Source organism: Amblyomma mixtum, chromosome 4 (assembly GCF_055824585.1).
Source record: "Amblyomma mixtum isolate Tamu chromosome 4, ASM5582458v1, whole genome shotgun sequence".
Lineage (NCBI taxonomy): Eukaryota > Metazoa > Arthropoda > Arachnida > Ixodida > Ixodidae > Amblyomma > Amblyomma mixtum.
Window position 1 is genome coordinate 24057401 of NC_143015.1, and position 17077 is coordinate 24074477.

At 50.6% G+C, this 17077-nt stretch overlaps 1 long non-coding RNA gene and 1 pseudogene across 1 annotated transcript in view; one reads left to right on the forward strand and one right to left on the reverse strand.

The window, feature by feature from the left end:
- LOC149345898 (uncharacterized) overlaps window positions 1-17077 on the reverse strand; it is a 93853-nt gene that overhangs the window by 30669 nt on the left and 46107 nt on the right. The window lies entirely within an intron of this gene.
- Window positions 1-17077, forward strand: part of LOC149345899 (uncharacterized) — a 37227-nt pseudogene that overhangs the window by 13143 nt on the left and 7007 nt on the right.

The following is a 17077-nucleotide window of genomic DNA, read 5'->3' on the forward strand; positions in this document are numbered from 1 at the left end:
TCTGGTGCAGGTGCGGGGTACGTTGTTAATGCACCGTATGCCCCCTTCGAGCCGCAATTCAAGCCCCGTACAAATACCGAAGGTAGACACGCCAGTCCACCAGGGCAGTCGCCGATTACAGGGCTTACCTCCCGAATTTGGACTGCTCCCTGTTTCCCATTGTTCACGGAGGGCAGGTCCTACAACGATGAATCCTCCAGCTACAGTGTCGCCGGTCCTGCTCCACCACCAGCGAGAGCCACCCCATTTCCACGGTCAACCACACGAGGACGCCGAAGACTGGCTGGACCAGCATGACCGGGTGGCTATCTACAATCGTTGGGGCGCTGACTGCAAGATGCGGCATGTTTATTTCGCCCTTGAAGACTACGCGAGGACCTGGTTTCTGAACAATGAAGCTGGCCTTCGAACGTGGGATACGTTCAAAACAGAGTTCCTCCAAGCCTTCAAGTACAGCACGTTGCACAGGGAGAAGGCCGACCTGCTTTTAAAAGACAGACATCAACTCCCCAGCGAGAGTGTGACGGTGTATGTTGAGGAAATGAAGAGGCTCTTCCGGCGTGCTCACCCAAACATGTCGGAGGAGAGGAAGGTGAGTGGTGAGCTTCCTTATGAAAGGTGTCAAGGAGCAGCTGTTCGCCGGCCTGGTTCGAAGTCCTCCAGTCAGCGTAGCGGACTTTGTAAAGGAGGTGAGCACCATCGAAAAGTCTTTGGACATGAGGGCCCGGCAGTACAACCGCACAACAGCGTCGATGCTCACGGCCACTGTGGAGGGCGCCACGGTGAATTCGGCAGACTCCTTACGTGAGATGATTCGATGTATCGTGAGGAAGGAATTGGCAAAGCTCTTTCCGGACAAGGAAAAACCTCAGCCTAGAACACTTGCTGACGTTGTCCGTGAGGAGGTGCAAGCAAGCTCTAGGCACTTGTACAGCACTACCTGTTCCCGACCCTGTGCAGCCTCGGCCCCCGAATCTCAGGTACGCCGCCGTCACACGCCGTTTTATTCCATCCCAGCCGAACCGACGTTACGACACACCTGCCTCCGCTGCTACACGAACTCCACCTCCCCAGCCGAATTCTCCACAGCGGCTAGGACGCCGCAGAACGGATGTCTGGAGAGCGCCAGAAATAAGCCGCTACCATTGCGGCGAGGCAGGACATGTTTATCGTCGCTGCAAAATCAAGGAGATGGGCCTTCGAGGATTCCCCGTCGGTTGTCATAGTCCGATGTATGGAGAACGACCGCAGGAGATCGCGGACTACATCTCACAAGCAGACTCTGTACAGCACCGTTTCTCTCGATCTCCATCACCGCGTCGCTACAGTTCTCCAAGACAGAGGCCACCTACTCTGCCTCTGAAAAAGAGTGCCTCGCCATCGTGTGGGCAGTTTCCAAGTTCACACCATACCTTTATGGCCAATCCTTCAAAGTAGTGATCGATCATCACGCCCTACGCTGGCTGACCAATCTCAAGGATCCTTCGGGCCGCCTAGCTAGATGGAGCCTTCGACTTCAAGAGTTCGATATCACCGTCATTTACGAATCCGGTCACATACATGCAGACGCAGACTGTTTATCTCGTGCTCCAGTGCAACCAGCTCCGGATGACGCTGCTGACGACGAAGAAATATTCCTGATTGCCATCCATACCAACGATTTCGGCGAGCATCAACGCGCCGACCCCGATCTTCGCAACGTCATTCGTTATCTTGAAGGAGCCAGCAGCACAGTTCCTAAAGCCTTCAGGCGCACTTTTGCCGTCTCTCTGCATAAGTAACGGTATTCTCCTTAAGAAGAACTTCGCTGCCAACACTAGACCGTACTTGCTGGTCGTCCCCGTGTCCCTACACAATGAAATTCTTCACGCCTGCCATGACGAACCAGCTTCCGGCCACCTTGGGATTAGTAGAACACATGCCAGAATTCAAGAGAAGTGCTACTGGCCGCGCCTGGGTCATGACGTTGCACACTACGTCCGCACTTGCCGGGATTGCCAGCGTCCCGTAAGGTCCCGCCCGTGAACCTAGCCGGATCCCTCAAGCCCATTGAGCCACCTTCGCAAGCATTTCAAGAAGTCGGCTTGGACTTGCTGGGACCTTTCCCTACGTCAGGTTCCGGGAAAAGGTGGATAATCGTAGCCACTGATTATCTCACCTGTTATGCAGAGACAGCATCCCTTCCGAGTAGCACTACCCTCGAAGTAGCCCAGTTCTTTGTGCATCAAATCGTCTTACATCATGGAGCTCCATAAGTTTTGATTACGGACAGAGGGGCTGCCTTCTCCTCTGAGCTCTTGCACCATATTCTAGTTTTTAGTCACACCAGTCACCGTAGGACGACTTCCTATCATCCCCAAACTAACGGACTGACGGAACGTCTAAACAAGACGCTTACAGGCATGCTTTCCATGGACGTGGACGTGGAACATAAAACCTGGGACAACGTCCTGCCCTATGTCATGTTAGCATATAATACAGCCGTACAAGAAACCACCAACATGACGCCCTTTAGCCTCGTTTTTGGCCGTCAGGTGACGACAACACTCGATGCCATGCTGCCCCAACACGACGACCACCCGAATGACGACGTTGCATCCTTCTTACAACGCGCCGAAGCTGCCCGCCAACTCGCACGGCTTCGCATTCAAGACCAACAGGGCCAGGACGCGCAACGCTACAACCTCCGGAGGCGGCTTGTTGAATACCTCCCGGGTGATCTTGTCTGGGTTAGGTCCCCAATCCGACGACGCGGCCTAAGTGAAAAGCTCTTGCGCCGCTATTTCGGTCCTTACCGAATTGTGCGGCGCCTTGGAGCCTGAATTATAAAGTCGTCCCTCACGAGCCTCAACAATCTCGCCGCCACCCCCGAACGTGGTGCACGTTGTTCGCCTGAAGCCCTGCTACGAAAGGGTGCACTAACTCTTCTCGAGACCACTCCTGCGTTCGTGGCGGCATCGGGTCGATGCCTTCGGAGGAGGGGGGCTAATGACGCCAGCGCTCGTGCAGACGGAAGCGCCGCTCAAGAAGAAGAGCAACGGTTTGTATGAAAGTGAAAGTGATCTGGAAGCGCACGTCTGTTGACCCTCAGTCGCTGATTACGAACGTGACAATATGATGACGATTTCAGCCACTTTCAGACTTGAGACGTGAAACCTTCCTGATGTAGTCGAGGATTTGACGGCATACCGTCTGGTCAGAAATCATGGTGATGAGGATTGCTGGTCACTGGCCAAAGTCAATAAAGATGGAAAGACGTTTCGGGAGCGCTACGGCTCCCTTGTTCACTATCTGCCTGACATTTAAGAAGTATGAACTGATGAGACTGGCTTTGAGACGAAGGTTGATCGCTGCTCCACGCCATGCATGAATTGGGTGCCAGACCGATACTTGTCTCCACCATACCTTGAAGACAGTGACACCTGCAGTGAGGCCAGTAATAGCAGTGACAGCATATCGACTCTTCATTCTGATGCAGATGATGGAAGTTTTGCATTATCGGAAATTAGCAAGGATGTAGACTTGTGCGGTGGGCATTGGTTTTATCTTTTTTGTTCTCTTTCAGAAAAGCACATTTCATTGCATTCTTGCAGCCCAACCGGAGCTGGGAATACTGAAGCTGTGTTGGAGACAAAATATATTGTCTTTGCAAGCTGCCTCATGCAGCTCCCGGGACCCTGCAGGAGATACTTGGCTCATTGACCAACAGAAATCAGGTAGCGTGAGAGCCTGGTGCAGATAACTGCAACATGCCCTTTTGGGCAAGTGTGGTCATGGGACAGCCAGCCATCCCTTCACAGAAAGGCCGTAGGCAACATCCGTCTTGCAGGCTTGCGGATATACGATTTTGTGGACAGCAATTTCTGGCGGTTTGCCAATCTACTATTATATCTCAGATGTCCGGAAAAGGATATTTCGTAGTGGTCATTATTTAAGTTAGGATAATGCAGTGTCCTCGGGACATAATTTGATAAGTGCACCCAGCCAGTGTTCTTGCGTTCATAATGGTTTCTAATTGTGTAAAGCAAATCACTGCAAAATATAATTTGAAAATCAAGCCTTATTTTAATAGCAGGCTGTGGCGTTCCTAACTTTAAGTGCAGGTCACGCCTCATTGTTATCAGTGGTTAAAATAGGCACAGACAGTACAATAGGCATAGATGCTACAGGCAGTTCATATGCCCCAATCAATTGTGTAATATATTTTCGGGTCCTATCTCCACTTTACAATAATCCTGTCTCGTTGCCAGGTAAAAATTAAATACAGCGGAAATATATTTCAATGCCAGCAAAAGTGGGTAATTTTGCAACACTTACTATGGGCTAATGGCCATTTGGCCATCCCCAACTGCGCCTCGTGTTAATTTACTTCAATTTTCTGACATGACCACAGCTTTACCTATTATTGCCTATAATTTTTAAAAATTATAGCAGCTCTATGTTTGCACCAATGTTTTGGCAGCCAAAAGTGTTAGTGGCATGAAGCTTTGGTGTGTGTGCTTTCAGTTCCTGTTTTTATGCACCTGTACTTTCATACTGTTTCACTATTTATCAGCAACTTCCTGGGGAACTGACCACTGCCATTGTTGCTGTAATTGTTGCGGTAGTGTACGCAGGGTCATCGGGACCGGTAATTCTCCCTCACGACCCCGCCAGCTGCCGTCTTCAATGGACGCCACCGGTGTGAGGGGGGGTGGCCGGAGCGCTCAAAGCGAAGCGTCTCCTTTCTCGGAACGCAGCCGCTCGCGAATGCGCCGGGAAGTACAGGTGTCCCTCGCCCCGCGTGTATTTTTGTGCAAGGGAAAGGATGTTTTACCTCGCACGTGCGGGCACGACTGGGTGTTAGCTAGTGTTAGCCAGATCCACTTTTTGGTTGTTTGGTATGTTTGTTGCTTAATTTCTCTTTTTGCCACTAAATTTGTCTCCAGTGCCTAAATTTGTATGTGATGTAAATATCTGTATATAAATCTTCAAGTATTCCTTTTTCTATCTCTGCGTCCCAACTCATCGTAAGACCGTCTCTGACGGGGCACCCCCGGTGCGAAGATAACGATTCAGTCTTCTAGTCTACAAACCGTCTCTGGCGGGGCACCTCTGGTGCAAGGAAGAAGAAGAACCTGAACTTTACTGTTGCTTTACATACCAAGATTGCAGAACGCAACTGTTTTGTTCACTCATTGAAACCAAATCGTACAGGAGTTGCAGCAGCCATATTATATTGCAAAATCAAGCAAAGTAACACTTGTATTAGTGGAGCTCCTGTTGCACTATCCTCGGATGAAACTGCATTCTCTTAACCCTTTCGCTGTCACGGACGTACCGGTACGTTTTCGCGCTTCCCCCCCCACAGTGTCACTGACGTACCGGTACGTTCTCTATCGTGCGTTCAAAATTTCGCGCTTGAGCGCAAAGCTGACGCTCTTGGACTACCCGCGCCATCTGTTGAATCTTTCTACAAGTTTGTATTTTCTCCCCTTACTGTTTTGGTACGTGTAGTGAAGAGTACGGAGCGTCTGCCATCCCACCCCTCTCTCTTTGCTGAGTGGCGCGGTCGCTCCGCGTTCGCCGGATCATGACGCGCGCCTGTGTGGTAATGGGTCCAAGGGTTGTTCTGCCATCTGCCGCTGTTTTGCAGGTTTTTATTTTTCTTTTGTCGGCGTGTCAGCTACGGCGCTTCAAGTTCAAGGGCGCGCGCCGTTGCCACTCCGAGAGTCAAAGAAACCGACACGATCGCTGCTTTCGCTTCGCTCTCTCGTCGCACCCTCGCTTGCGGCTGGCAGCAGCAAACGTAAAGCTCCTCTAACTTTGTTTTAGCCTTTTTCCATCTCCCTCTCTCATCTTTATTACACAGCGTCCCATTTCTCTCCGTTTTGCGGGCCACTGAAAGCATACCCCCGCTGCGCGCGGTTACTTTCGGATATGGCTGACCGCGCCGCGGGACCTTCCTCTGCGCATTGGAGCGGTGGCTCTTCCAATTCTGAATACGAGCCGAGCTCGGATTCGGACAGCGTCTCATCCGAGGAAGAGGCGGATCGGACAGCGTCTCATCCGAGGAAGAGGCGAGTTCCGCATCGTCAGATTCTGATGTTGAAACAGCGGGACCATCATCCCGGAAGCGTGCGACACTGGGGGTGCGTCACGGGCAGAAACACCCGACAGCGAAAGGGTTAATGCATATAACCACTGCCTCATGTCTTCGAGTGATTTGGTCTTTCTTCTTGTGTAACCCACCTCAATTAGCAGACCTTAAGTGTGGTTGTGCTGATGTTTGTTCTCTTTGATCCTGTGGACATATATAGCTTCCTTACCATTAAACGCTCATTTTCGAGAGAGCGCTAGTGCTGTTCACTTCTCCCTCTGTTGTCATATTGCTGGCTTTAATGATGAACTTCGACCTGCTTGTCATGATAATACATCTACTTACATGCCTATCAAATATTATGCCATTCATAACTCCTTGCAGGTGCCATACTCTTCACGAATTGCAACCCAAATAAGTCGCTAGGACTTCTTTCATGCATTGCCATTGCAACCCCTAGCGCAGGCCTGTTCTTCAATATCCAGAAGTGTGTATTGCTTCCAACTGTACGTAAGTGCTGTAGGCTGCGGAAAACTACCACCTTTGGCAGACACCGTGGAGAAGATCCAGGCCACCAACAGACCTCAAAGGAAAAAAGAGGTCCGGGCGTTTCTAGGCCTCACCGGCTGCTACAGAGCATTTATTCCAGGTTATGCAGAAGTGTCACATCCTCTGACCGAGTTAAGCTTTTGACAGGCTCAAGAAGCTGCTGTCAAAACAACCCATACTGATATCAGCTGATTTGAGTAAAACGTTTGTATCCGCACAGACACGTCGTCAAAAAGTCTTGGTGCTGTACTGCTACAGGAACATAACAGGTACACGCTACAGGAACATAATAGACTACTCCACTCAGTCTCATACGCGAATTGAAAGTTGTTGCCACGGGAAGCCGCTTATTCCACCATTGAAAGGGAATGCCTTGCGATTGTATGGGCTGTTCAGAAGTACCATGTGTACCTCTATGGCAAGCCATTGTGTGACCATCTTCCGCTTGCTTACATTGCATCCGCTAAGTTACTCAACAGCCGTGTACTCCGGTGGAGCCTTTTATTATTGAAGTATGGCTTCCATGTAGAGTACATAAGAGGTTCTGCAAATGTAGGAGTGGATTATATGAGCCGCGCGGATTATTGTGGGGGTTAGAGCGGTCCTGACTTAGTTATTGTCTCCATCCTCAAGCAAATGAGTGTACCCGGGCCTCTTTACGGGTACCGTTTTTTGTATTACTTCATGTGCTGTCGTCCGCTGTTGTCATATGTGTGCAAGTTGTCCGCGCTAACTTCGTACCTCCTGTGTGTGACCATTTCCTTTTGTGTGACTACTTGTGCTGTGTGACAATACTTGTGTACTGCTTGTGCTGTCTTGTGGTGTTGTGCACACTAGTAGACTGTTTCCTTCTTCTCAAGTTGTGTGCACCCCAATGTTGCACGCGTACAACTTTCTGGAACACGGGGGAAGTGTGGTGGTGGCGCTGCTGCAGTGGCCGGCGTGGCGAAGACGACGACGGTGTGGAGTGCACGTGGAGTGTAAGGGGACGTGGCAGTGTTCAAACGCGGCGGTTGTGGCTGGATCGGCTGCGGGAGAACCATGTGTGTGTAAGTGTGCTGTGCCGCAGTAATGTGACGGCTTCGGGCCGCCATCTCACCAGTGTCAGTCTTGGCGAGCTGCAACGATGCGACGACTTCGGTCCGCCGCCGTCGTGACCACCGCTTCGCTTGGGCAACTACCGACCTGTGTTGCATGGCAAACCAACACTCCGGACCAGCAACTCTACCATATCCTCGGGACCCACTTCGAACCATGAGTGGCACGGGACATTTGTGGCCGCGCAGGCATTAGGCCATTGACTAGAACGCCGTCAGGTAGATTAGAGCCGTACGTGGCCGTGTTCCGTAAGATCACCGCCTGCCTGTGTGCACACCTGTTCGCGGTTTGTGTGTTAAGGTGCAGTGACGTATAAAGGTGTCGTAACTAACCGGCCCATTGGTGTTGTCTTTGACGGGCGCGGCGAACCACCCCAGTAGGGTAAGTCAGGTTTAGATTTGTGTTAACAACTACCATTTACATATAAAGTACACATGCAAAGCTGGTAACTGTTCTTAAACAGCTTTGGACAGATGAACAGAATGCCCACCTAAATGAGGCACCCAAGAAACCTCCCGAGTTTAGCAGGGGATGGCAGATAAAACCCTCCAGGCTTCAACACTAAGTACATGTCATACGCACTAACTGACGCAGAGAACGACATCATCTTGCACAGAGCTTGTTCAGATGTGCTTCATTTTATTCATAGCATGATTTATTTATTTTTATTTATTTAATACTGCCAGCCGCCTTTTGGTGGCCAAGGCAGGAGTGGGGATGCAACTGCACAGTGCTTTGTCAACAGCAAACAATCGCTTGTAAAAGTTACAATCGCTATTCAGTAATGCATACCTATGTCCTGCAGGTGAATGAGGTAGGTAATAGTGTGCAGACAGAAGTGGTTACCATAACCAGAGGCATTGAGTTTCTGCTGATAAAGAAATGCCTGATCAACAGAATTATTACTGGTAGGCACGGTGCGATACGGACTCTTCTGAAGAGAAAATATCCTGACATATTGCGCTTTTTGGACTGCTGGCACAAGGCAAAAGGCAAGAACACCTCTATGGCTGTTGTCATTATTTGATGCTTTGAGGCAAACGTGTTCACATTTTTTTATGGGTCATTTCAGAAATTAAAAAGAAACTACTTGCAGCTGCTAGGTGCCGTGGTACAGAAGTGCTCGAGCAGTGGGCATGTGCTGTTGTCAACCACTTGCACTGGAGTGCGGCTTCTAGCGACGGACATTCACAAGCAATTGCACCGTAATCAATTTCACTTACATGGCACGTGGTGAATCTACACCAACATGACTGCACAATTTTTCCTCAGTGTGCCCACGGTGACCTCAATGAAGAAGAAAGAGACTGGATGGATGAAGGTAGCCAGCATGAAATGATGGGTTGTTTTCAAAGCCTCTTTATATAACTGAAAATTTTTTTAACGATCCGATGCCCACCACAAGTTGTGCGAGACAGTAAAGGCCCCATCACTTCTTAAGACATACCCTAGCAGTGTACAAAGGAATAGACGTTTGGCTGTGAGGCTTTTCACAGCCTTATAAACCAGTTTGCCCCAAAGGCTTTTCATTGCGTCTATGGTGGAATGCAAGCCAGGTTAGTGCTGTGCTTCATCTGCTCGTGCAGCTAACATCCTCTCGCACTGCCTTGCATTGACACGCATTTTACAGTTACTTCAGTATTGTATTGCTCGACTCTTTACCGGGTCGTGTAATGCTGCCTATTTATGGTGGCCGAAGCCCAGTACACGTCCTTAAGGTTTCTTCTATTTTATACTTACAATTTCATTTCCTAATAATGTTCCTTGCATAGTTCACATTGCAGCATTGGACTACAGCGAAAATCATGGGCGTGACCAGGCAGTTCGAGTTGACGGACGGAGACGGTTTTCAAGGAGATTTCGAAGGGGCAGGCTTTAAGCTGAGAAGGTGGAGCCGTCACATGGTAAGCACCTATATTATGTATTACGGAAATTGTATTCACTCAAAATGCACACCAACCTTAACACTGCCCCCCCCCCCCCCCCCCCCCCCCCCTATTTACTTTTCCACAATCACCACAAAAAAACTTATAACGAGCCGAAGAGGAGGCAGGTTCCCTCAGAGGAGGGCAGGTCCACTTAGAAGGCTAGGTCAGAACAGTTAACGCAGCTGAAAGAGCACACAATTTATGGTCTTCTGTGATTTAATGCGTGCGTAGATGGTGCCTTCTGGAGGGTTTATGCTATTCTGTAAGCGAGCGTGTGCATAGATGGTGGCTGTGCAATGGAGTATAATCTACTGCGACTGAATATGTGTACAGATGGTGACTTCTAGAGTGGTTTATGTTATTCTGTGAGTGAATGCGTGCATAGATGGTGACTGCGGGAGTGACCTATCTTCTATTATAAGCGACTGTGTGCGTAGCGGGGCAGATCTGACCAGTTTTAGGACACCATTAACATACAAGGGACGCTACGGTGGTGCAATTGCCGGCAGAATAAGCAAGCCTAATTCCACCTGTAGCATACAACAACTCAACTCACATGGACACTGAAGACATTAGAATAAGCGCCCTCAAAAATCGGCTGCAGGCCAGGATCACCGCTCTAGAGAACAAAACGGAGCAGCTGTGTACATGAATGGAAGATTTGATGAGCTTGCGCAGCTCATTTCTCACAAACTTGGCATTCAAGATGGCGCGCAATAACAAACGCTTACAACAAATTAAGGTGTGGCAGTGGAACTGCCTGGGGTTCGGAAGGAAGAAGGGCCACCTGCACCTGCACATCCAAAACGTCGGGGTGAAGCCCGATGTTATTGCACTGCAAGAAAATAGGGGGCTGGTTTCTCTAGCGGACTATAAGGCATATCATCAATTAGGCGTGGCAAAGAAGTGGGATTTACTCACCGCCATCCCAGTTCACAGGAATATCACAGCGATGCAGCATGAGATAGAAGGCGCCAAAGCGGATTACACACTAGTATAAGAGGTCCCAAGAAAAAAAGAGGAACCAAACGTCTTCATCCTTAACTTATACAGCTCCCCTAAAGACAGGAGCTTGGGCGTCCCGGACCTCCTCAGGTGTGTGGTAAAGCTTGCGGGTAGGGCGCAGCTTGTCGTCTCTAGGGACTCTTAACGCGCAACACCCGGCGTGGGGATATCTTAAAGGCCACCCGAAGGGCGCAAAACTGTGCAAATCAAAACGGCGCAAATCATTCAAGACCTGGGTTTAACCATCCTGAACGACCCTCAACAGCTCACCCGTATAGGCAATAGCGCTATTAAAGATACGAGCCCCGACCTGAAGTTGACGAGGAACGTTCAGAGGGCTGAGTGGCTTAATACAAGAGTGCCAATGGGCAGCGACTACTATGTGGTCTCCTTTACCTTCGATAAGATGCAATACAAACACAGAACAACCGCCGTTAAAATTACTCATTGGGATAGATTCCGCACCATCAGAGTGCGTGGCGACTCGGAGACAAGGCATGATAGAGCGCGACACATGTCGGCTCGTTAAGGCTTTTGTCAACAGTTGGCTCGTGTACGCTACCCCTTACCTAGATCTCAAGAGAGGAGAGAGTGAAAAGTTGAACTGCCTCATAAGGCAGGCACACAAGACAGCTCTCGGCCTCTGGAGAAACACGTCCACAGCGAGACTCCTGTCTCTTGGGGTCCATAACACCCTTGAAGAGTTGATTGAGGCACAACTTACAACTTACACCGACAGAGATGTGCGAACGCATGTAACTCTCAGCATTATGACGACATCATAGCATCCAGATGGTCTTGAAGAGTATGACTTCACACCACTGCAGTAAAAGACTCATGCAGCTAATAGAACAACAGGTAAAAAATGAGCAGATGCAGCAAACACGGGACTGCTCTGCTGTAATATAACAAGGGCAGCACCCTACGTGTGAAATAGATGGAGATCAGATGCAGGAATTTGATGTCTGCATCTGTGCGTGCAGGTTTACAAACGTTCTAACGCAAAAAACCTCTGTTGCGATTCCATTCTTTCTGCACAGGCTATGTGCATTTGCCCCTGCAGCACACGCTAGAGCTCTGCCCACTCCACGGAACTGATAAACAAGTGCCCTGGAAGCCAGTGGAGGACCGGAACCGTGCCCTCCGCCAACTACTGCTGGGCGGGACAAGCCATCCAAGGATGAGCTGTTGGCAATCAGCTTTAATGCCTGCTACTAAGCATGCCAACAGGGTACGGTATAGTTAAGCAATGCTTGCTGTTGGGCGAGATGATTTGTTTCCATGCTTGTAGGGCACACTGCAGAAAGAACGGAATACAAAGAACAAGTAAGACAACAGGACGGAGCGCTGTTCCATTTACTAACTTTTACCTCTTAAATACTGGTTCAACTCTTTTCGAAATAAAAGTTGGTAGTTTAGTGCTCCGTCCTGTCATCCTCCTTGTTCCTGTGTTCTGTTCTTTCTTGCGCTGTGCCTTCCAGGCATGGGAAACCCATCGGGATAGATGGGTTTCAAACCTGCGGCAGCGCGAACATATCAGTTTCGCTGGCCACAGCAGAAGAGCACTATGTACTGCCGCAGGCAATCATGGCTCGTGTTAAAATGAAACATACCCTTGCACTGTGAATTGCACAGTCTCCAACAACTTCCTTCTGCACGCAAAAGCTTTCGCAATCCTATGCAGTTTAACTATGTCAAAATCCTACCATATTTCTCCTGCACTGTGCAAACCACGCCTATCCTGTGCTTGCATCTTTCTGAGCATCATATCTTTACCTGGATCTGTACTGCACCCAACTTCATTTCCTTTCACATGGTGTCCACTCTGTGTTCCAATCTGCTCTCTACAGAACATGTCCAGCCCGCACACATTTCATGTTGCATTGTAGACGCTTTTCTGTGCTTTCTTTTTTGTTTGGGATATGCCCCTCCTGCTTGGGCTAAAGTATTGGCCTAGAGTATTACTAAAGTGTTGTGTCCCCTTATTGCTTTTGTGTGTGTGCGCCCCCGCATCCTCCTCCTAACGACCACTCGCATCCTCCTCCTAACGACCACTTGCCCCTCGTCGCACGCTGTCGCCAGATGCCCCCCCATGGTGCGCCCCCGCATCCTCCTCCTGTTTTGGGAAGCCACTCCCTCCCGTGGACAATAAACGAAGTCTTAAAGTACCGTGTGCGTCTTTCGCTGCATTCAACACAGCGACCGGACACGACATAAATATATAAAAAAAAATTTTTCAGTGTAATAAGATAGGGGCATGAGCAACTTTTATTTGGTTTTCAATCCATACTACTCTCGTTGCACTCAATTCAAGCATTTTTTTTTAAGCCACCGAGCTGTGGCCCTTTGAGTGAGCGCTGACTGGATAGCAGCCGTGGTTTAAATTTTTAATTTTTCAGGAATATTGCCCACGTGATGTTCACCTTTTAGATGCGTCTATCAAAACTATTTGCCAAGCGGTGTTTATACTGTGCCAATTTTTTTAATGCTTCAGAGCTCCTGTTGCTATACAGTGTTTCATACATAGCTGCCAAAGCTAGAATGCACATCACCACAATCTGCGCCATGTGCTACTAGCTGCCAAGTCACAATGACTGACTACTGGGACGGCCTAGGAATTCAGAATCCCTTGCCAGAGCTCATCTTTCAGAGGGACTGCAGCTCCCCGACAGCGCAGGATGCTGGCACATGAGGAAGAAGAGTTGTGTCTGTGGACCACTTCATAAAGGCTGTACAAGAGCTTGGCGAACACCGCTGTCCTCGTCCTAATGGAGGCCGCTTTGAGTATAAAGAGGAGAGAAGGATCGGCCTCTGGTCAGACTTCAATTTGCAGTGCAACGGTTGCCATGAACTCAGAAGAGTCGCTACCGACCCTGTTACAAAGCCAACACCTCTCACAGAGAAGGCAGCTCTTGGCATAAACGATGCTACTGTGTGGGCATTCACAAGCATCAGGTCCGGCCATTCGCATCTGGAGGAGGCAATGGCACATGGAGATCCCTGTCATGGGCAAGGCAACGTTCCTGCGTCGAGAGAAGGCACTAGGAAAGGTATGAACACTGGCATATTGCCAAGTTTTGTTACCATGCGACTTTGTACCTGTAGTGTGGAATATCCCATTGTGTGCAGCTGTTGCTCTCTTTGTCCTGTCTTTTGTGGTTCCTGCCTGATTCAGAACAATAAATGTTTCAGGTACTGATGATTCACATTAGATTCGTTTCCACTAAATTAGGACAGACAGCCAATCCACAATATGCGGTAAACTAGCGAAGACCTCACCACTCATAAGTTTTATCAAATTGAAGCAGCAGAAAACATACACAAGAAGAGAAAATTACCGCCCCACAGATAATTCAGCCTTTTCCTTTGTTCCAATGCACGAATGCACGAGACTAGCAGCACGAGACTAGCAGCACGAGACTAGCACGAGACACAAGCAACTTTGCTGAAGCCCTCACGTCTCTTGCTGCTAACCTTTGTGGCGGCAAGCAGATCAACCGGTGCCAGAAGGGTTCTTATGAGCATCGCTGCCAAGCTATTGGGCTAAGCTTCCAGCTGCGGCCCCAGCGGCACATACAAACCAGCAAAGCTATGATTTGCCAGAGCCCCGGTGCTCTCTACATGAAGTATGCCAACAAGAAAATGGCTGCAAAAGACCGGCGATTGCCAAGGAAAAGACGACTTTTTGACAGCCAGCATGAAGAGAAGATCCGTGCCGCTAGCACCTCATCACCTCACTATGGGGCCAATTGCATGAAGCCAGACATGCAACCAGAGGAGTTAGCTAAGAAAGCAGAAAGGCAGCTACAAGAGCTCCGAGTTGATAAGGAACGATACGAACAGATTGAGGCACAAACACGGGCAAAGGCAGACAATTCGAATTGGTTTGTAAGTGACAATGTGGAGTAGTTTTCCACAATTAGGCAACTGAATGGGAGCAACGACCAAAGTGACGCATACAGGGCTTTGTCAGCTGTAGAAAAAATCCTGCTCACTGGGATCATTCACTGCTCGGCCAGTGGCAACATTGGAAGCGTGGCGGGCTCATTAGGAGCAGCACCGAATCTGCCTCTTGAAACGGAATGCAAGGCCACTCCAAGAAAGGATCTCCAAAAGCTTCTGCTCCCTCACCTGGCTGCTCTGGAATGCTACTGAAGTATGCAGTGCATTCTAATCAATGTAAATCAGAAATAGTATGCTGTCAGCACTGGACGGACTCCCCCGCAGCACCTGGGCCCCACCTCTGGCAGTTGCTGACCCTGCCCGGGCTCGGACCGGCCGCCCCAGGGCCCATGGGCCCGCCGCCGGCTCTCTCGCTGCTCCGCTGCCACCTGCCGTCGACCCCTACAACCCGAAGCTCGGAGCCCATGGCCCCGGTCCAGCCATCAGTCCAGCAGTTGCCGCTCCGAGACGTGGCGACCTGGACGCACCAAGAGGGCCGGGACACACCAGTGAGCTACGTATCGTGGTGGCCATGGAGGCGGCAGGAGCGGGCGAAGCGGAATATGCTCCGGGGAGGCTCTTCAATCTCTTTTGGGGGGCTCACCGTCGCGGATAAGCGAGCAGAGGGCGCGGCCCTGCCTCTGCCTCCAGACGCCCAGCTGTGCCCGTGTGGGGCGGTGGTGATCCATGTGGGGTCCAACGAGGCAGGGGCCCTGCACTATCGCAGGACACAGGGTGCTCCGGCCCCGGTAGAAGACCGGTGGGCGGTGGCAGGCCCCAGCGCAGCGGCCCGTCAGATGGTGGAGCGAGCGGACCAGGACGCTGAATTTGCGGAATGGCTCTTGAAAGTCGCCGCCCGCCACGCCAGCGCCAGCCCTGCTCCCCGCCCGGGCCCACCATCCTTGGCCGCGGCGGCTCCCTCGACCGCGACGGGTGCGCCTGCGGCCCTGGACGTCCCGACCCTGTCCCCGGACCCCCCAGTCGGCAGCCCCCGTGCTAGTTGCTGCGGACCCACCGGCAGCCGACGGAGCAGCAGAGGCCACGTCCGCTGAGGACAATCTGGGGATGGACTTAGACATCTCGTCCACGGAGATTGAATAAAATCATGTTTGCACCTGCTTGCCTGTTCAGGAGGCTTCTTAAGGAGGGAAGGATGTGGGATAAACAGATATCCTTCATCGCCCCCTCCCGCCAAGTCACGGGACGGGTGCGCGCCACTGGGCGCGGGGAGAGGAGGCACCCGGCCACTCTCCTGGCTCCCAACTAGGATGATACGTCACGGCTATGTACTGGCCCCGTAGGGAAAGGGTAGGTCGTTCCTTGAGTGCAACCGATTGCCCCAAGCGGGGGGTGCAATGTGGGAGGGGTTAAAAAGGAGGAGCTCGCGGTGGGAAGGTCTCTCTTGCCGCGGTGCTACTGCCGAACTGCCCCGCCGATCCCCTGCCTGCCCGCGACCTCCTGGACGACCCAACGCGGTCGACGACGACTTGGTGAGCTCCTGTACCTCTATTTTTATCGGACAGAACATTCTTCCGCAGTGTGCTTTACCTTGCGTTAGGTTAATAAACCGTTTCCTAGCGTACTCTGCAGTTGCCTATTTCGTCCGAACCTGCCGTGGTTGCAACTCTGCGCCACGAGTTGGGGACATGAGTCACGTACAAGTAAACGCCTGCATGTAGCCGGCACGGAAGTTCGCCTTCCCGGCTGGCTGGACGCGGAGTGACCCCATACATTCCAGCATGCCTCACCACTGCCATTGTTGCTTTACATACCAAGATTGCAGAACGCAACTGTTTTGTTCACTCATTGAAGTCAAATCGTACACGAGTTGAAGCAGCCATATTATATTGCAAAATCAAGCAAAGTAACACTTGTATTAGTGGAGCTTCTGTTGCACTATCCTCGGATGAAACTGCATTCTCTTAATGCATATAACCACTGCCTCATGTCTTCGAGTGATTTGGTCTTTCTTCTTGTGTAACCCACCTCGATTAGCAGACCTTAAGTGTCGTTGTGCTGATGTTTGTCTTCTTTGATCCTGTGGGCATATATAGCTTCGTTACCATTAAACGCTCATTTTCGAGAGAGCGCTAGTGTTGTTCACTTCTCCCTCTGTTGTCATATTGCTGGCTTTAATGATGAACATCGACCTGCTTGTCATGATAATACATCTACTTACATGCCTATCATAAATATTGCCACACTGCTGACACTCTGCCGGAGCCACCTGGCAGCCGAACCTTGTCTCCCAGCGCGTGGCCGAGCGTCTTCTTTGTTTTGAATGAGCTTGGCAGTTCAGCGAGCCTCGTCTTAGAAAACGGCTGTGCTTCACACTTCCTGCTGCGTTTGTCGGTGACATTTGGTGGAGGTGCTGGGTACCATCCCATGTACGCTGACCCCGACGACAGCCGTGACACTTCTCCCTAACGCGCGGACGCCACACCCGTCCACAAAGCGAGCCGTCGCTTGCGAGGCC